Below are 21,785 nucleotides of genomic sequence, written 5' to 3'. Positions count from 1 at the left end.
AGGATTTGAAAAAATTGAAAAATTGAAAAAAAATCAAAATTTTAAAAACATGGGTTATAGCCCATCGTTTTTCTTTTTTTTTTAACGTCGTTTTTTATCATTTTTGAACATGGGCTATAGCCCCTACCGTACGGCATACTATAGCACGCCGTTTTTCATCATTTTTGAGGATTTGAAAAAAAATCTAAATTTCAAAAAACATGGGTTATAGCCCATCGTTTTTTGAAATTTTGAAAAAAAAATGTAACCTTGTTTTTCATCATTTTTGAACATGGGCTATAGCCCCTACCGTACGGCATACTATAGCACGCCGTTTTTCATCATTTTTGAGGATTTGAAAAAAAATCAAAATTTCAAAAACATGGGTTATAGCCAATCGTTTTTTTAAATTTTGATTTTTTTTTTAACCTTGTTTTTCATCCTTTTTGAACATGGGCTATAGCCCCTACCGTACGGCATACTATAGCACGCAGTTTTTCATCATTTTTGAGGATTTGAAAAAAAAAAAAAAATCAATAACATGGGTTATAGCCCATCGTTTTTTTTTTTTTTTTTTTTTTTTTAACCTCGTTTTTCATCATTTTTGAACATGGGCTATAGCCCCTACCGTACGGCATACTATAGCACGCAGTTTTTCATCATTTTTGAGGATTTGAAAAAAAATCTAAATTTCAAAAAACATGGGTTATAGCCCATCGTTTTTTGAAATTTTGGAAAAATAAATGAACCTTGTTTTTCATCCTTTTTGAACATGGGCTATAGCCCCTACCGTACGGCATACTATAGCACGCCGTTTTTCATCATTTTTGAGGATTTGAAAAAATTTCAAAATTTCAAAAACATGGGTTATAGCCCATCGTTTTTTGAAATTTTGATTTTTTTTTAACCTTGTTTTTCATCCTTTTTGAACATGGGCTATAGCCCCTACCGTACGGCATACTATAGCACGCAGTTTTTCATCATTTTTGAGGATTTGAAAAAAGAAAAAAAAATTCAATAACATGGGTTATAGCCCATCGTTTTTTTTATTTTATTTTATTTTTTTAACCTCGTTTTTCATCATTTTTGAACATGGGCTATAGCCCCTACCGTACGGCATACTATAGCACACAGTTTTTCATCATTTTTGAGGATTTGAAAAAAAATCTAAATTTAAAAAACATGGGTTATAGCCCATAGTTTTTTGAAATTTTGGAAAAATAAATGAACCTTGTTTTTCATCCTTTTTGAACATGGGCTATAGCCCCTACCGTACGGCATACTATAGCACGCCGTTTTTCATCATTTTTGAGGATTTGAAAAAAAATCAAAATTTCAAAAAACATGGGTTATAACCCATCGTTTTTTGAAATTTTGAAAAAAAAATTACCTCGTTTTTCATCATTTTTGAACATGGGCTATAGCCCCTACCGTACGGCATACTATAGCACGCAGTTTTTCATCATTTTTGAGGATTTGAAAAAAATTCAAAATTTTAAAAACATGGGTTATAGCCCATCGTTTTTTGAAATTTTGAAAAAAAAAATTACCTTGTTTTTCATCATTTTTGAACATGGGCTATAGCCCCTACCGTACGGCATACTATAACACGCCGTTTTTCATCATTTTTGAGGATTTGAAAAAAAATCAAAATTTCAAAAAACATGGGTTATAACCCATCGTTTTTTGAAATTTTGGAAAAATAAATGAACCTTGTTTTTCATCCTTTTTGAACATGGGCTATAGCCCCTACCGTACGGCATACTATAGCACGCCGTTTTTCATCATTTTTGAGGATTTGAAAAAAAATCAAAATTTCAAAAAACATGGGTTATAACCCATCGTTTTTTGAAATTTTGAAAAAAAAATTACCTCGTTTTTCATCATTTTTTAACATGGGCTATAGCCCCTACCGTACGGCATACTATAGCACGCTGTTTTTCATCATTTTTGAGGATTTGAAAAAAGAAAAAAAAAATTAAATAACATGGGTTATAGCCCATCGTTTTTTTTATTTTATTTAATTTTTTTAACCTCGTTTTTCATCATTTTTGAACATGGGCTATAGCCCCTACCGTACGGCATACTATAGCACGCAGTTTTTCATCATTTTTGAGGATTTGAAAAAAAATCAAAATTTAAAAAAACATGCGTTATAGCCCATCGTTTTTTGAAATTTTGGAAAAATAAATGAACCTTGTTTTTCATCCTTTTTGAACATGGGCTATAGCCCCTACCGTACGGCATACTATAGCACGCCGTTTTTCATCATTTTTGAGGATTTGAAAAAAAATCAAAATTTCAAAAAACATGGGTTATAACCCATCGTTTTTAGAAATTTTGAAAAAAAACATTACCTCGTTTTTCATCATTTTTTAACATGGGCTATAGCCCCTACCGTACGGCATACTATAGCACGCCGTTTTTCATCATTTTTGAGGATTTGAAAAAAATTCAAAATTTTAAAAACATGGGTTATAGCCCATCGTTTTTTGAAATTTTGAGAAAAAAAAATTACCTTGTTTTTCATCATTTTTGAACATGGGCTATAGCCCCTACCGTACGGCATACTATAACACGCCGTTTTTCATCATTTTTGAGGATTTGAAAAAAAATCAAAATTTCAAAAAACATGGGTTATAACCCATCGTTTTTTGAAATTTTGGAAAAATATATGAACCTTGTTTTTCATCCTTTTTGAACATGGGCTATAGCCCCTACCGTACGGCATACTATAGCACGCCGTTTTTCATCATTTTTGAGGATTTGAAAAAAAATCAAAATTTCAAAAAACATGGGTTATAACCCATCGTTTTTTGAAATTTTGAAAAAAAAATTACCTCGTTTTTCATCATTTTTTAACATGGGCTATAGCCCCTACCGTACGGCATACTATAGCACGCCGTTTTTCATCATTTTTGAGGATTTGAAAAAAGAAAAAAAAAATTAAATAACATGGGTTATAGCCCATCGTTTTTTTTATTTTATTTAATTTTTTTAACCTCGTTTTTCATCATTTTTGAACATGGGCTATAGCCCCTACCGTACGGAATACTATAGCACGCAGTTTTTCATCATTTTTGAGGATTTGAAAAAAAATCAAAATTTAAAAAAACATGCGTTATAGCCCATCGTTTTTTGAAATTTTGGAAAAATAAATGAACCTTGTTTTTCATCCTTTTTGAACATGGGCTATAGCCCCTACCGTACGGCATACTATAGCACGCCGTTTTTCATCATTTTTGAGGATTTGAAAAAAAATCAAAATTTCAAAAAACATGGGTTATAACCCATCGTTTTTAGAAATTTTGAAAAAAAAAATTACCTCGTTTTTCATCATTTTTTAACATGGGCTATAGCCCCTACCGTACGGCATACTATAGCACGCCGTTTTTCATCATTTTTGAGGATTTGAAAAAAAATCAAAATTTCAAAAACATGGGTTATAGCCAATCGTTTTTTGAAATTTTGGAAAAATAAATGAACCTTGTTTTTCATCCTTTTTGAACATGGGCTATAGCCCCTACCGTACGGCATACTATAGCACGCCGTTTTTCATCATTTTTGAGGATTTGAAAAAAAATCAAAATTTCAAAAAACATGGGTTATAACCCATCGTTTTTAGAAATTTTGAAAAAAAACATTACCTCGTTTTTCATCATTTTTTAACATGGGCTATAGCCCCTACCGTACGGCATACTATAGCACGCCGTTTTTCATCATTTTTGAGGATTTGAAAAAAATTCAAAATTTTAAAAACATGGGTTATAGCCCATCGTTTTTTGAAATTTTGAGAAAAAAAAATTACCTTGTTTTTCATCATTTTTGAACATGGGCTATAGCCCCTACCGTACGGCATACTATAACACGCCGTTTTTCATCATTTTTGAGGATTTGAAAAAAAATCAAAATTTCAAAAAACATGGGTTATAACCCATCGTTTTTTGAAATTTTGGAAAAATATATGAACCTTGTTTTTCATCCTTTTTGAACATGGGCTATAGCCCCTACCGTACGGCATACTATAGCACGCCGTTTTTCATCATTTTTGAGGATTTGAAAAAAAATCAAAATTTCAAAAAACATGGGTTATAACCCATCGTTTTTTGAAATTTTGAAAAAAAAATTACCTCGTTTTTCATCATTTTTTAACATGGGCTATAGCCCCTACCGTACGGCATACTATAGCACGCCGTTTTTCATCATTTTTGAGGATTTGAAAAAAGAAAAAAAAAATTAAATAACATGGGTTATAGCCCATCGTTTTTTTTATTTTATTTAATTTTTTTAACCTCGTTTTTCATCATTTTTGAACATGGGCTATAGCCCCTACCGTACGGCATACTATAGCACGCAGTTTTTCATCATTTTTGAGGATTTGAAAAAAAATCAAAATTTAAAAAAACATGCGTTATAGCCCATCGTTTTTTGAAATTTTGGAAAAATAAATGAACCTTGTTTTTCATCCTTTTTGAACATGGGCTATAGCCCCTACCGTACGGCATACTATAGCACGCCGTTTTTCATCATTTTTGAGGATTTGAAAAAAAATCAAAATTTCAAAAAACATGGGTTATAACCCATCGTTTTTAGAAATTTTGAAAAAAAAAATTACCTCGTTTTTCATCATTTTTTAACATGGGCTATAGCCCCTACCGTACGGCATACTATAGCACGCCGTTTTTCATCATTTTTGAGGATTTGAAAAAAAATCAAAATTTCAAAAACATGGGTTATAGCCAATCGTTTTTTTAAATTTTGATTTTTTTTTAACCTTGTTTTTCATCCTTTTTGAACATGGGCTATAGCCCCTACCGTACGGCATACTATAGCACGCAGTTTTTCATCATTTTTGAGGATTTGAAAAAAAAAAAAAAAATTCAATAACATGGGTTATAGCCCATCGTTTTTTTTATTTTTTTTAATTTTTTTAACCTCGTTTTTCATCATTTTTGAACATGGGCTATAGCCCCTACCGTACGGCATACTATAGCACGCAGTTTTTCATCATTTTTGAGGATTTGAAAAAAAATCTAAATTTCAAAAAACATGGGTTATAGCCCATCGTTTTTTGAAATTTTGGAAAAATAAATGAACCTTGTTTTTCATCCTTTTTGAACATGGGCTATAGCCCCTACCGTACGGCATACTATAGCACGCCGTTTTTCATCATTTTTGAGGATTTGAAAAAATTGAAAAATTGAAAAAAAATCAAAATTTTAAAAACATGGGTTATAGCCCATCGTTTTTCTTTTTTTTTTAACGTCGTTTTTTATCATTTTTGAACATGGGCTATAGCCCCTACCGTACGGCATACTATAGCACGCCGTTTTTCATCATTTTTGAGGATTTGAAAAAAAATCAAAATTTCAAAAAACATGGGTTATAGCCCATCGTTTTTTGAAATTTTGAAAAAAAAATGTAACCTTGTTTTTCATCATTTTTGAACATGGGCTATAGCCCCTACCGTACGGCATACTATAGCACGCCGTTTTTCATCATTTTTGAGGATTTGAAAAAAAATCAAAATTTCAAAAACATGGGTTATAGCCAATCGTTTTTTTAAATTTTGATTTTTTTTTTAACCTTGTTTTTCATCCTTTTTGAACATGGGCTATAGCCCCTACCGTACGGCATACTATAGCACGCAGTTTTTCATCATTTTTGAGGATTTGAAAAAAAAAAAAAAATTCAATAACATGGGTTATAGCCCATCGTTTTTTTTATTTATTTATTTATTTTTAACCTCGTTTTTCATCATTTTTGAACATGGGCTATAGCCCCTACCGTACGGCATACTATAGCACGCAGTTTTTCATCATTTTTGAGGATTTGAAAAAAAATCTAAATTTCAAAAAACATGGGTTATAGCCCATCGTTTTTTGAAATTTTGGAAAAATAAATGAACCTTGTTTTTCATCCTTTTTGAACATGGGCTATAGCCCCTACCGTACGGCATACTATAGCACGCCGTTTTTCATCATTTTTGAGGATTTGAAAAAATTTAAAAATTTCAAAAACATGGGTTATAGCCCATCGTTTTTTGAAATTTTGATTTTTTTTTAACCTTGTTTTTCATCCTTTTTGAACATGGGCTATAGCCCCTACCGTACGGCATACTATAGCACGCAGTTTTTCATCATTTTTGAGGATTTGAAAAAAGAAAAAAAAATTCAATAACATGGGTTATAGCCCATCGTTTTTTTTATTTTATTTTATTTTTTTAACCTCGTTTTTCATCATTTTTGAACATGGGCTATAGCCCCTACCGTACGGCATACTATAGCACACAGTTTTTCATCATTTTTGAGGATTTGAAAAAAAATCTAAATTTAAAAAACATGGGTTATAGCCCATCGTTTTTTGAAATTTTGGAAAAATAAATGAACCTTGTTTTTCATCCTTTTTGAACATGGGCTATAGCCCCTACCGTACGGCATACTATAGCACGCCGTTTTTCATCATTTTTGAGGATTTGAAAAAAAATCAAAATTTCAAAAAACATGGGTTATAACCCATCGTTTTTTGAAATTTTGAAAAAAAAATTACCTCGTTTTTCATCATTTTTGAACATGGGCTATAGCCCCTACCGTACGGCATACTATAGCACGCAGTTTTTCATCATTTTTGAGGATTTGAAAAAAATTCAAAATTTTAAAAACATGGGTTATAGCCCATCGTTTTTTGAAATTTTGAAAAAAAAAATTACCTTGTTTTTCATCATTTTTGAACATGGGCTATAGCCCCTACCGTACGGCATACTATAACACGCCGTTTTTCATCATTTTTGAGGATTTGAAAAAAGAAAAAAAAATTCAATAACATGGGTTATAGCCCATCGTTTTTTTTATTTTATTTTATTTTTTTAACCTCGTTTTTCATCATTTTTGAACATGGGCTATAGCCCCTACCGTACGGCATACTATAGCACACAGTTTTTCATCATTTTTGAGGATTTGAAAAAAAATCTAAATTTAAAAAACATGGGTTATAGCCCATCGTTTTTTGAAATTTTGGAAAAATAAATGAACCTTGTTTTTCATCCTTTTTGAACATGGGCTATAGCCCCTACCGTACGGCATACTATAGCACGCCGTTTTTCATCATTTTTGAGGATTTGAAAAAAAATCAAAATTTCAAAAAACATGGGTTATAACCCATCGTTTTTTGAAATTTTGAAAAAAAAATTACCTCGTTTTTCATCATTTTTGAACATGGGCTATAGCCCCTACCGTACGGCATACTATAGCACGCAGTTTTTCATCATTTTTGAGGATTTGAAAAAAATTCAAAATTTTAAAAACATGGGTTATAGCCCATCGTTTTTTGAAATTTTGAAAAAAAAAATTACCTTGTTTTTCATCATTTTTGAACATGGGCTATAGCCCCTACCGTACGGCATACTATAACACGCCGTTTTTCATCATTTTTGAGGATTTGAAAAAAAATCAAAATTTCAAAAAACATGGGTTATAACCCATCGTTTTTTGAAATTTTGGAAAAATAAATGAACCTTGTTTTTCATCCTTTTTGAACATGGGCTATAGCCCCTACCGTACGGCATACTATAGCACGCCGTTTTTCATCATTTTTGAGGATTTGAAAAAAAATCAAAATTTCAAAAAACATGGGTTATAACCCATCGTTTTTTGAAATTTTGAAAAAAAAATTACCTCGTTTTTCATCATTTTTTAACATGGGCTATAGCCCCTACCGTACGGCATACTATAGCACGCCGTTTTTCATCATTTTTGAGGATTTTAAAAAAGAAAAAAAAAATTAAATAACATGGGTTATAGCCCATCGTTTTTTTTATTTTATTTAATTTTTTTAACCTCGTTTTTCATCATTTTTGAACATGGGCTATAGCCCCTACCGTACGGCATACTATAGCACGCAGTTCTTCATCATTTTTGAGGATTTGAAAAAAAATCAAAATTTAAAAAAACATGCGTTATAGCCCATCGTTTTTTGAAATTTTGGAAAAATAAATGAACCTTGTTTTTCATCCTTTTTGAACATGGGCTATAGCCCCTACCGTACGGCATACTATAGCACGCCGTTTTTCATCATTTTTGAGGATTTGAAAAAAAATCAAAATTTCAAAAAACATGGGTTATAACCCATCGTTTTTAGAAATTTTGAAAAAAAACATTACCTCGTTTTTCATCATTTTTTAACATGGGCTATAGCCCCTACCGTACGGCATACTATAGCACGCCGTTTTTCATCATTTTTGAGGATTTGAAAAAAATTCAAAATTTTAAAAACATGGGTTATAGCCCATCGTTTTTTGAAATTTTGAGAAAAAAAAATTACCTTGTTTTTCATCATTTTTGAACATGGGCTATAGCCCCTACCGTACGGCATACTATAACACGCCGTTTTTCATCATTTTTGAGGATTTGAAAAAAAATCAAAATTTCAAAAAACATGGGTTATAACCCATCGTTTTTTGAAATTTTGGAAAAATAAATGAACCTTGTTTTTCATCCTTTTTGAACATGGGCTATAGCCCCTACCGTACGGCATACTATAGCACGCCGTTTTTCATCATTTTTGAGGATTTGAAAAAAAATCAAAATTTCAAAAAACATGGGTTATAACCCATCGTTTTTTGAAATTTTGAAAAAAAAATTACCTCGTTTTTCATCATTTTTTAACATGGGCTATAGCCCCTACCGTACGGCATACTATAGCACGCCGTTTTTCATCATTTTTGAGGATTTGAAAAAAGAAAAAAAAAATTAAATAACATGGGTTATAGCCCATCGTTTTTTTTATTTTATTTAATTTTTTTAACCTCGTTTTTCATCATTTTTGAACATGGGCTATAGCCCCTACCGTACGGCATACTATAGCACGCAGTTTTTCATCATTTTTGAGGATTTGAAAAAAAATCAAAATTTAAAAAAACATGCGTTATAGCCCATCGTTTTTTGAAATTTTGGAAAAATAAATGAACCTTGTTTTTCATCCTTTTTGAACATGGGCTATAGCCCCTACCGTACGGCATACTATAGCACGCCGTTTTTCATCATTTTTGAGGATTTGAAAAAAAATCAAAATTTCAAAAAACATGGGTTATAACCCATCGTTTTTAGAAATTTTGAAAAAAAAAATTACCTCGTTTTTCATCATTTTTTAACATGGGCTATAGCCCCTACCGTACGGCATACTATAGCACGCCGTTTTTCATCATTTTTGAGGATTTGAAAAAAATTCAAAATTTTAAAAACATGGGTTATAGCCCATCGTTTTTTGAAATTTTGAGAAAAAAAAATTACCTTGTTTTTCATCATTTTTGAACATGGGCTATAGCCCCTACCGTACGGCATACTATAACACGCCGTTTTTCATCATTTTTGAGGATTTGAAAAAAAATCAAAATTTCAAAAAACATGGGTTATAACCCATCGTTTTTTGAAATTTTGGAAAAATAAATGAACCTTGTTTTTCATCCTTTTTGAACATGGGCTATAGCCCCTACCGTACGGCATACTATAGCACGCCGTTTTTCATCATTTTTGAGGATTTGAAAAAAAATCAAAATTTCAAAAAACATGGGTTATAACCCATCGTTTTTTGAAATTTTGAAAAAAAAATTACCTCGTTTTTCATCATTTTTTAACATGGGCTATAGCCCCTACCGTACGGCATACTATAGCACGCCGTTTTTCATCATTTTTGAGGATTTGAAAAAAGAAAAAAAAAATTAAATAACATGGGTTATAGCCCATCGTTTTTTTTATTTTATTTAATTTTTTTAACCTCGTTTTTCATCATTTTTGAACATGGGCTATAGCCCCTACCGTACGGCATACTATAGCACGCAGTTTTTCATCATTTTTGAGGATTTGAAAAAAAATCAAAATTAAAAAAAACATGCGTTATAGCCCATCGTTTTTTGAAATTTTGGAAAAATAAATGAACCTTGTTTTTCATCCTTTTTGAACATGGGCTATAGCCCCTACCGTACGGCATACTATAGCACGCCGTTTTTCATCATTTTTGAGGATTTGAAAAAAAATCAAAATTTCAAAAAACATGGGTTATAACCCATCGTTTTTAGAAATTTTGAAAAAAAAATTTACCTCGTTTTTCATCATTTTTTAACATGGGCTATAGCCCCTACCGTACGGCATACTATAGCACGCCGTTTTTCATCATTTTTTAGGATTTGAAAAAAAATCTAAATTTTAAAAACATGGGTTATAGCCCATCGTTTTTTGAAATTTTGGAAAAGAAAATTACCTTGTTTTTCATCATTTTTGAACATGGGCTATAGCCCCTACCGTACGGCATACTATAACACGCCGTTTTTCATCATTTTTGAGGATTTGAAAAAAATTCAAAATTTCAAAAAACATGGGTTATAACCCATCGTTTTTTGAAATTTTGGAAAAATAAATGAACCTTGTTTTTCATCCTTTTTGAACATGGGCTATAGCCCCTACCGTACGGCATACTATAGCACGCCGTTTTTCATCATTTTTGAGGATTTGAAAAAAAATCAAAATTTCAAAAAACATGGGTTATAACCCATCGTTTTTTGAAATTTTGAAAAAAAAAATACCTCGTTTTTCATCATTTTTTAACATGGGCTATAGCCCCTACCGTACGGCATACTATAGCACGCCGTTTTTCATCATTTTTGAGGATTTGAAAAAAGAAAAAAAAAATTAAATAACATGGGTTATAGCCCATCGTTTTTTTTATTTTATTTAATTTTTTTAACCTTGTTTTTCATCCTTTTTGAACATGGGCTATAGCCCCTACCGTACGGCATACTATAGCACGCCGTTTTTCATCATTTTTGAGGATTTGAAAAAAAATCAAAATTTCAAAAAACATGGGTTATAACCCATCGTTTTTTGAAATTTTGAAAAAAAAATTACCTCGTTTTTCATCATTTTTTAACATGGGCTATAGCCCCTACCGTACGGCATACTATAGCACGCCGTTTTTCATCATTTTTGAGGATTTTAAAAAAGAAAAAAAAAATTAAATAACATGGGTTATAGCCCATCGTTTTTTTTATTTTATTTAATTTTTTTAACCTCGTTTTTCATCATTTTTGAACATGGGCTATAGCCCCTACCGTACGGCATACTATAGCACGCAGTTCTTCATCATTTTTGAGGATTTGAAAAAAAATCAAAATTTAAAAAAACATGCGTTATAGCCCATCGTTTTTTGAAATTTTGGAAAAATAAATGAACCTTGTTTTTCATCCTTTTTGAACATGGGCTATAGCCCCTACCGTACGGCATACTATAGCACGCCGTTTTTCATCATTTTTGAGGATTTGAAAAAAAATCAAAATTTCAAAAAACATGGGTTATAACCCATCGTTTTTAGAAATTTTGAAAAAAAACATTACCTCGTTTTTCATCATTTTTTAACATGGGCTATAGCCCCTACCGTACGGCATACTATAGCACGCCGTTTTTCATCATTTTTGAGGATTTGAAAAAAATTCAAAATTTTAAAAACATGGGTTATAGCCCATCGTTTTTTGAAATTTTGAGAAAAAAAAATTACCTTGTTTTTCATCATTTTTGAACATGGGCTATAGCCCCTACCGTACGGCATACTATAACACGCCGTTTTTCATCATTTTTGAGGATTTGAAAAAAAATCAAAATTTCAAAAAACATGGGTTATAACCCATCGTTTTTTGAAATTTTGGAAAAATAAATGAACCTTGTTTTTCATCCTTTTTGAACATGGGCTATAGCCCCTACCGTACGGCATACTATAGCACGCCGTTTTTCATCATTTTTGAGGATTTGAAAAAAAATCAAAATTTCAAAAAACATGGGTTATAACCCATCGTTTTTTGAAATTTTGAAAAAAAAATTACCTCGTTTTTCATCATTTTTTAACATGGGCTATAGCCCCTACCGTACGGCATACTATAGCACGCCGTTTTTCATCATTTTTGAGGATTTGAAAAAAGAAAAAAAAAATTAAATAACATGGGTTATAGCCCATCGTTTTTTTTATTTTATTTAATTTTTTTAACCTCGTTTTTCATCATTTTTGAACATGGGCTATAGCCCCTACCGTACGGCATACTATAGCACGCAGTTTTTCATCATTTTTGAGGATTTGAAAAAAAATCAAAATTTAAAAAAACATGCGTTATAGCCCATCGTTTTTTGAAATTTTGGAAAAATAAATGAACCTTGTTTTTCATCCTTTTTGAACATGGGCTATAGCCCCTACCGTACGGCATACTATAGCACGCCGTTTTTCATCATTTTTGAGGATTTGAAAAAAAATCAAAATTTCAAAAAACATGGGTTATAACCCATCGTTTTTAGAAATTTTGAAAAAAAAAATTACCTCGTTTTTCATCATTTTTTAACATGGGCTATAGCCCCTACCGTACGGCATACTATAGCACGCCGTTTTTCATCATTTTTGAGGATTTGAAAAAAATTCAAAATTTTAAAAACATGGGTTATAGCCCATCGTTTTTTGAAATTTTGAGAAAAAAAAATTACCTTGTTTTTCATCATTTTTGAACATGGGCTATAGCCCCTACCGTACGGCATACTATAACACGCCGTTTTTCATCATTTTTGAGGATTTGAAAAAAAATCAAAATTTCAAAAAACATGGGTTATAACCCATCGTTTTTTGAAATTTTGGAAAAATAAATGAACCTTGTTTTTCATCCTTTTTGAACATGGGCTATAGCCCCTACCGTACGGCATACTATAGCACGCCGTTTTTCATCATTTTTGAGGATTTGAAAAAAAATCAAAATTTCAAAAAACATGGGTTATAACCCATCGTTTTTTGAAATTTTGAAAAAAAAATTACCTCGTTTTTCATCATTTTTTAACATGGGCTATAGCCCCTACCGTACGGCATACTATAGCACGCCGTTTTTCATCATTTTTGAGGATTTGAAAAAAGAAAAAAAAAATTAAATAACATGGGTTATAGCCCATCGTTTTTTTTATTTTATTTAATTTTTTTAACCTCGTTTTTCATCATTTTTGAACATGGGCTATAGCCCCTACCGTACGGCATACTATAGCACGCAGTTTTTCATCATTTTTGAGGATTTGAAAAAAAATCAAAATTAAAAAAAACATGCGTTATAGCCCATCGTTTTTTGAAATTTTGGAAAAATAAATGAACCTTGTTTTTCATCCTTTTTGAACATGGGCTATAGCCCCTACCGTACGGCATACTATAGCACGCCGTTTTTCATCATTTTTGAGGATTTGAAAAAAAATCAAAATTTCAAAAAACATGGGTTATAACCCATCGTTTTTAGAAATTTTGAAAAAAAAATTTACCTCGTTTTTCATCATTTTTTAACATGGGCTATAGCCCCTACCGTACGGCATACTATAGCACGCCGTTTTTCATCATTTTTTAGGATTTGAAAAAAAATCTAAATTTTAAAAACATGGGTTATAGCCCATCGTTTTTTGAAATTTTGGAAAAGAAAATTACCTTGTTTTTCATCATTTTTGAACATGGGCTATAGCCCCTACCGTACGGCATACTATAACACGCCGTTTTTCATCATTTTTGAGGATTTGAAAAAAATTCAAAATTTCAAAAAACATGGGTTATAACCCATCGTTTTTTGAAATTTTGGAAAAATAAATGAACCTTGTTTTTCATCCTTTTTGAACATGGGCTATAGCCCCTACCGTACGGCATACTATAGCACGCCGTTTTTCATCATTTTTGAGGATTTGAAAAAAAATCAAAATTTCAAAAAACATGGGTTATAACCCATCGTTTTTTGAAATTTTGAAAAAAAAAATACCTCGTTTTTCATCATTTTTTAACATGGGCTATAGCCCCTACCGTACGGCATACTATAGCACGCCGTTTTTCATCATTTTTGAGGATTTGAAAAAAGAAAAAAAAAATTAAATAACATGGGTTATAGCCCATCGTTTTTTTTATTTTATTTAATTTTTTTAACCTCGTTTTTCATCATTTTTGAACATGGGCTATAGCCCCTACCGTACGGCATACTATAGCACGCAGTTTTTCATCATTTTTGAGGATTTGAAAAAAAATCAAAATTTAAAAAAACATGCGTTATAGCCCATCGTTTTTTGAAATTTTGGAAAAATAAATGAACCTTGTTTTTCATCCTTTTTGAACATGGGCTATAGCCCCTACCGTACGGCATACTATAGCACGCCGTTTTTCATCATTTTTGAGGATTTGAAAAAAAATCAAAATTTCAAAAAACATGGGTTATAACCCATCGTTTTTAGAAATTTTGAAAAAAAAATTTACCTCGTTTTTCATCATTTTTTAACATGGGCTATAGCCCCTACCGTACGGCATACTATAGCACGCCGTTTTTCATCATTTTTTAGGATTTGAAAAAAATTCTAAATTTTAAAAACATGGGTTATAGCCCATCGTTTTTTGAAATTTTGGAAAAGAAAATTACCTTGTTTTTCATCATTTTTGAACATGGGCTATAGCCCCTACCGTACGGCATACTATAACACGCCGTTTTTCATCATTTTTGAGGATTTGAAAAAAATTCAAATTTTCAAAAAACATGGGTTATAGCCCATCGTTTTTTTAAATTTTGAATTTTTTTTTAACCTCGTTTTTCATAATTTTTGAACATGGGCTATAGCCCCTACCGTACGGCATACTATAGCACGCCGTTTTTCATCATTTTTGAGGATTTGAAAAAAAATCTAAATTTCAAAAACATGGGTTATAACCCATCGTTTTTTGAAATTTTGATTTTCTTTTACCTTGTTTTTCATCCTTTTTGAACATGGGCTATAGCCCCTACCGTACGGCATACTATAGCACGCCGTTTTTCATGCGTGCTATAGTATGCCGTACGGTAGGGGCTATAGCCCATGTTCAAAAATGATGAAAAACGAGGTTAAAAAAATAAAAAATAATAAAAAAAACGATGGGCTATAACCCATGTTATTGAATTTTTTTTTTCTTTTTTCAAATCCTCAAAAATGATGAAAAACTGCGTGCTATAGTATGCCGTACGGTAGGGGCTATAGCCCATGTTCAAAAATGATAAAAAACGACGTTAAAAAAAAAAAAAAAAAAAAAAAAAACGATGGGTTATAACCCATGTTTTTGAATTTTTGATTTTTTTTCAAATCCTCAAAAATGATGAAAAACGAGGTTACATTTGTTTTTCAAAAATTCAAAAAACAATGGGCTATAACCCGTGTTTTTGGAAATTTTTCTCAAATCCTCAAGAATGATGAAAAACGGCGTGCTATAGTATGCCGTAAGGTATGGGCCATAGCCCATGGTCAAAATTGATGAAAAACGAGGTTAAAAAAAGAATTCAAAAATTCAAAAAACGATGGGTTATAACCCATGTTTTTTGAATTTTTGATTTTTTTTCAAATCCTCAAAAATGATGAAAAACTGCGTGCTATAGTATGCCGTAAGGTATGGGCCATAGCCCATGGTCAAAAATGATGAAAAACGAGGTTAATTTTTTTTTCAAAAATTCAAAAAACGATGGGCTATAACCCATGTTTTTGGAGATTTTTCATTTTTTTCAAATCCTCAAAAATGATGAAAAACGGCGTGCTATAGTATGCCGTACAGTATGGGCCATAGCCCATGGTCAAAAAAATATGAAAAACGAGGTTAAATTATTTTCCAAAAATTCAAAAAACGATGGGCTATAACCCATGTTTTTGAATTTTTTACATTTTTTTCAAATCCTCAAAAATGATGAAAAACGGCGTGCTATAGTATGCCGTACGGTATGGGCCATAGCCCATGGTCAAAAATGATGAAAAACGAGGTTAAATTATTTTCCAAAAATTCAAAAAACGATGGGCTATAACCCATGTTTTTGAATTTTTGAATTTTTTTCAAATCCTCAAAAATGATGAAAAACTGTGTGCTATAGTATGTCAAGGTCATTTATACTGGTCAAGGTAATTTATACTTGTCAAGGTCATTTATACTTGTTAAGTTCATTTATACTGCTCAATTTCATTGAGTGGCGTGCTATAGTGCGCAATTCTTCATCATTGTTGAGAATTTGAAAAAGGTGAAAATCAAGGAAAAGCAAAAGGCTATAGTCCATGGTCTCGGAGGGCATACTATAGTATGTCGTTTTTCACGATTTCGGTGGATTTGAAAAAAATGTTAAAATCGCAGAAGAGCGAGAGGCTATAGTCCATAGTTTTTTACAATTTCGGAGGATTTGAAAAACAGGTGAAAATCGCGGAAAAGCGAAAGTCTATAGTCCATGGTCACAGACCGCATACTGGTCAAGGTCATTTATAATGGTCAAGGTTATTTATACTGGTGAAGGTCATTTATACTGGTCAAGGTCATTTATACTTGTCAAGGTCAACATTGTTGAGGATTTGAAAGGAAAAGCAACAGGCCATCGTCTCGGAGCGCATGCTATAGGGTGCCATTTTTCACGATTTCGGAGGATCTGAAAATAGAGGGAGGGCAGAATCCATTTCTTGCGACCGAATGCAATTTTAGCGGCGTATTTCACGTCGGCCGGCCGGTGCGATGGGTCGGCCGGTCCGTATGTGCGTCGGCTGGTCCGTATGTGCGTCGGCCGGTCAGTATTTAAGTCGGCCGGTCAGTATGTGCGTCGGCCGGTCCGTGATTAGGTCTTTCTTCATATTTTTTTTTTCTGCTCTCGTTGCAAAAGATAAGTCCAGTGGAACACTTGTTTAAATCTATGGCTTCCGTAGTGTCGCGGTCTATGCTGTCGCCTCTCGATCTATTTTTGCATGTGGAAGTTAGTTCGAATCCCGCTCGCGGCAGGCAAAAATTATTGTATTTAAAAAAATAGCCGGACGGACGGACAGACGGACAGATGGACAGACAGACAGACAGACAGACAGACAGACAGACAGACAGACAGACAGACAGACAGACAGACAGACAGACAGACAGACAGACAGACAGACAGCCTGCCTATCAAATAATTAATAATGTATTAATTCCATACGGCTATTTTTTAAAATATAATAATTTTTGCCTGCCGCGAGCGGGATTCGAACTAACTTCCACATGCAAAAATAGATCGAGAGGCGACAGCATAGACCGCGACACTACGGAAGCCATAGATTTAAACAAGTGTTCCACTGGACTTATCTTTTGCAACGAGAGCAGAAAAAAAAAATATGAAGAAAGACCTAATCACGGACCGGCCGACGCACATACTGACCGGCCGACTTAAATACTGACCGGCCGACGCACATACGGACCGGCCGACTTAAATACTGACCGGCCGACGCACATACGGACCGGCCGACTTAAATACTGACCGGCCGACGCACATACGGACCGGCCGACGCACATACGGACCGGCCGACTTAAATACTGACCGGCCGACGCACATACGGACCGGCCGACGCACATACGGACCGGCCGACTTAAATACTGACCGGCCGAAGCACATACGGACCGGCCGAAAATACGTGAAATACGTCGGCCGCTAAAATTGCATTCGGACCGACCGGCCGACCTATAAAAAGACCGGCCGACGGTGCTTAGCGACGGACGTGACGGTCGCAAGAAATGGATTCAGCCCTTACTGTGAAAATATCGGAAAAGCGACAGGCTTTAGTCCATCGTCTCGGAGTGCATGCTATAGGAGTATAGGGTGCCATTTTTCTCAATTTCGGAGGAAAAAAAAAAAAAGGTGAAAATATCGGAGCACATGCGGTAAATACAACACATTGAGCAGGACACTGCAGGGAGTTGAACCCCGTTCTGGTAAACCAGGAAGTACCACACCAGTGCCTTAGTATGTTTTGTTGTAATTTACAGGTCCAACAGCAATCACAATCATTACATTTCAACAGTAGTCATTTCACAATTTACACCGTAGGCAATAATAACTGTATATAAAAGAATTACACATTAGTCCATCATCTCGGAGCGCATGGTATAGGGTGCCAGCGTGGTATAGGGTGCATAGCGACAGGCTATATATAGTCCATCGTCCCCATAATGGTCCAGTTGGTTCCAAACTATCATTTAGCTGGGGTACTCTCGCGCCCTCGAGAAAGCGCGCCAAAAACTCGCTTCCTCGATGGAAGCAAACTCGCTTCCTCGATGGAAGCGACAAAAACTCACTTCCTCGCTGGAAGCGACAAAAACTCGCTTCTTCGCTGGAAGCGACAAAAACTTGCTTCCTCGCTGGAAGCGACAAAAACTCGCTTCCTCGCTGGAAGCGACAAAAACTCCAACTCGCTGGAAGCGACAAAAACTCGCTTCCTCGCTGGAAGCGACAAAAACTCGCTTCCTCGATGGAAGCGACAAAAACTCGCTTCCTCGCTGGAAGCGACAAAAACTCGCTTCCTCGCTGGAAGCGACAAAAACTCGCTTCCTCGCTGGAAGCGACAAAAACTCGCTTCCTCGCTGGAAGCGACAAAAACTCGCTTCCTCGCTGGAAGCGACAAAAACTCTCTTCCTCGTTGGAAGCGACAAAAACTCGCTTCCTCGCTGGAAGCGACAAAAGCTCGCTTCCTCGCTGGAAGCGACAAAAACTCGCTTCCTCGATGGAAGCGACAAAAACTCGCTTCCTCGCTGGAAGCGACAAAATCTCGCTTCCTCGCTGGAAGCGACAAAAACTCGCTTCCTCGGTGGAAGCGACAAAAGCTTGCTTCCTCGCTGGAAGCGACAAAAGCTCGCTTCCTCGCTGGAAGCGACAAAAGCTCGCTTCCTCGCTGGAAGCGACAAAATCTAGCTTCCTCGCTGGAAGCGACAAAAACTTGCTTCCTCGCTGGAAGCGACAAAAACTCGCTTCCTCATCATTTTTGATGAAAAAAATAAAAAAATAAAAAAAACGATGGGTTATAGCCCATCGTTTTTTGAATTTTTGAAAAAAGAATTATCCTCGTTTTTCATCATTTTTGACCATGGGCTATAGCCCATACCGTACGGCATACTATAGCACGCCGTTTTTCATCATTTTTGAGGATTTGAAAAAAATGAAAAAATGAAAAAAGATTTTTTTTTAATCCTCGTTTTTCATCATTTTTGACCATCCCACTGAGCAATAGCCGGCTATTAGACGTGCGTTTAAAAATGGGATAAAAAATGTCTAAAAATAGATGTCTAAAAAACGTCTAAAAATAGACATCTAAAACACGTCTATTTTTAGACGTCTATTTTTAGACGTTTTTTATCCCATTTGTAGACGCTCGTCAAATAGCCCATACCGTACGGTATACTATAGCACGCCGTTTTTCATCATTTTTGAGGATTTGAAAGAAATGAAAAAAAAAAAACGATGGATTAAAAATAATAATAATTTAATCCTCGTTTTTCATCATTTTTGACCATGGGCTATAGCCAATACCGTACGGCATACTATAGCATGCCGTTTTTCATCATTTTTGAGGATTTAAAAAAAAAAAAAAAAAAAGAAAAAAAAAATCCTCGTTCTTCATCATTTTTGACCATCCCACTGAGCAATAGCCGGCTATTAGACGTGCGTCTAAAAATGGGATAAAAAACGTCTAAAAATAGACGTGTTTTAGACGTCTATTTTTAGACGTTTTTTATCCCATTTTTAGACGTTCGTCTAATAGCCCATATCGTACGGCATACTGTAGCACGCCGTTTTTCATCATTTTTGAGGATTTGAAAAGAATTTGAATTTTAGATTTTCTTTTTTTATCCTGGTTTTTCATCATTTTTGACCATGGGCTATAGCCCATACCGTACGGCATACTATAGCACGCCGTTTTTCATCATTTTTGAGGATTTAAAAAAAATTCAAAAATTAAAAAAACGATGGGTTATAGCCCATCGTTTTTTGAATTTTTGAAAAAAAGATTATCCTCGTTTTTCATCATTTTTGACCATGGGCTATAGCCCATACCGTACGGCAGGGGTACTCAACTGGCGGACCGCGGTCCGCGACCGGACCGCGGACCACCTCTTTGCGGACCACCCAAAAAAAAAAAAGAAAAAAAAAAAAGTTTTTTTTTTTTTTTTTTTTTTTTTTTTAAGTTAATAATATAAATAACATCAGATGGTACATTTCTCATGTGAAATTGCTGCAAAGGCCCCCAAAATGTCCCCCAAGGGCCTCCAAAATTCTGGCGCGCGCTATGCGCGCGCGCAGTGTGGCCTGCCAGGGCGTATAACTCCCGGCCTGATTTGGAGTTCCACTCCGGGCCTGAACTCTGCACCCCATTATTGGTTGGGTGGAAGGGGATCTGATTTGTATAAGCTTGGCTTGACCATACTAAACGGGCATAGAGCCCCGCTCTCCGAAGGACGCCGCGCATGGGACCGGACCTCGGTCTTATTAAAAAAAAATATTGTGGACCTTCATCATTTCTAGTTGAGGACCCCTGCCGTACGGCATACTATAGCACGCCGTTTTTCATCATTTTTGAGGATTTGAAAAAAATGAAAAAATCCTCGTTTTTCATCATTTTTGACCATCCCACTGAGCAATAGCCGGCTATTAGACGTGCGTTTAAAAATGGGATAAAAAACGTCTAAAAATAGATGTCTAAAAAACGTCTAACAATAGACGTCTAAAACACGTCTATTTTTAGACGTCTATTTTTAGACGTTTTTTATCCCATTTGTAGACGCTCGTCTAATAGCCCATACCGTACGGTATACTATAGCACGCCGTTTTTCATCATTTTTGAGGATTTGAAAGAAATGAAAAAAGAAAACCGATGGATTATAGCCCATCGTTTTTTGATTTAATTTTTTTTTTTTGAATCCTCGTTTTTCATAATTTTTGACCATCCCACTGAGCAATAGCCGGCTATTAGACGTGCGTCTAAAAATGGGATAAAAAACGTCTAAAAACTTCGTTGCTTCTGGAGGTCGACTGGAACTAAATATTTTTGAGATGCGGGTTGGCGGACGGTTACATTTGTACATTATTTTTGTACATTTTTGTACATTTTGTTTATTTCTTTTGTACATTTGTAAAACATTTTCTTTTACATTTTTGTAAATTTTGTAAATTTTTTGTACATTTGTATATATTTTTTGTACATTTTTTATTTTGTACATTTTTGTATATTTATGTACATTTTGTACAATTTTACAATTACAATTTAGGCATTTAGCAGACGCTCTTAATCCAGAGCGACTTACATTTAAGCAAGTACATTCTCTTATTGTTGCTTCTGGAGGTCGACTGGAACTAAATATTTTTGAGATGCGGGTTGGCGGCCAGTTACATTTGTAAAACAAAATGTAATTTTTTGTACATTTTTGTACATTTTATTTTGTACATTTTTGTACATTTTTGTACATTTTTGTATATTTTTGTACATTTTGTACATTTTTTGTACATTTTTTGTACATTTTTTATTTTGTACATCTTTGTAAATTTTTGTACGTGTACAAAATAAAAGAAATTACAAAAAAATATACAAATGTACAAAAGAAATGTACAAAAATGTACAAAAGAAATGTAACTGGCCGCCAACCCGCGTCTCAAAAATATTTAGTTCCAGTCGACCTCCAGAAGCAACGACATGAATGTACAAAATGTACAAAATGTACAAAAATTTACATTTAAAATGTACAATTGTTTTTACAAAAAGTACAAAAATGGAAAAAGAATGTACAAATGTACAAAAAATTTACAAAAAGTCTACTGAAAAAGCCTACTAAAAAAAGCCTACTAAAAAAGCCTACTAAAAAGCCTACTAAAAAAAGCCTACTAAAAAAAGCCTACTAAAAAAAGCCTACTTAAAAAAGCCTACTAAAAAAGCCTACTAGAGAAAATGTTCTTTCCACCACTGATATACTCAGCCACTTCCTCTAAAAAAGCCTAGAGA

Source organism: Protomyctophum parallelum (assembly GCF_964188405.1).
Source record: "Protomyctophum parallelum genome assembly, chromosome: 6".
Classification (NCBI taxonomy): domain Eukaryota; kingdom Metazoa; phylum Chordata; class Actinopteri; order Myctophiformes; family Myctophidae; genus Protomyctophum; species Protomyctophum parallelum.
This window is presented reverse-complemented; position numbering follows the sequence as displayed.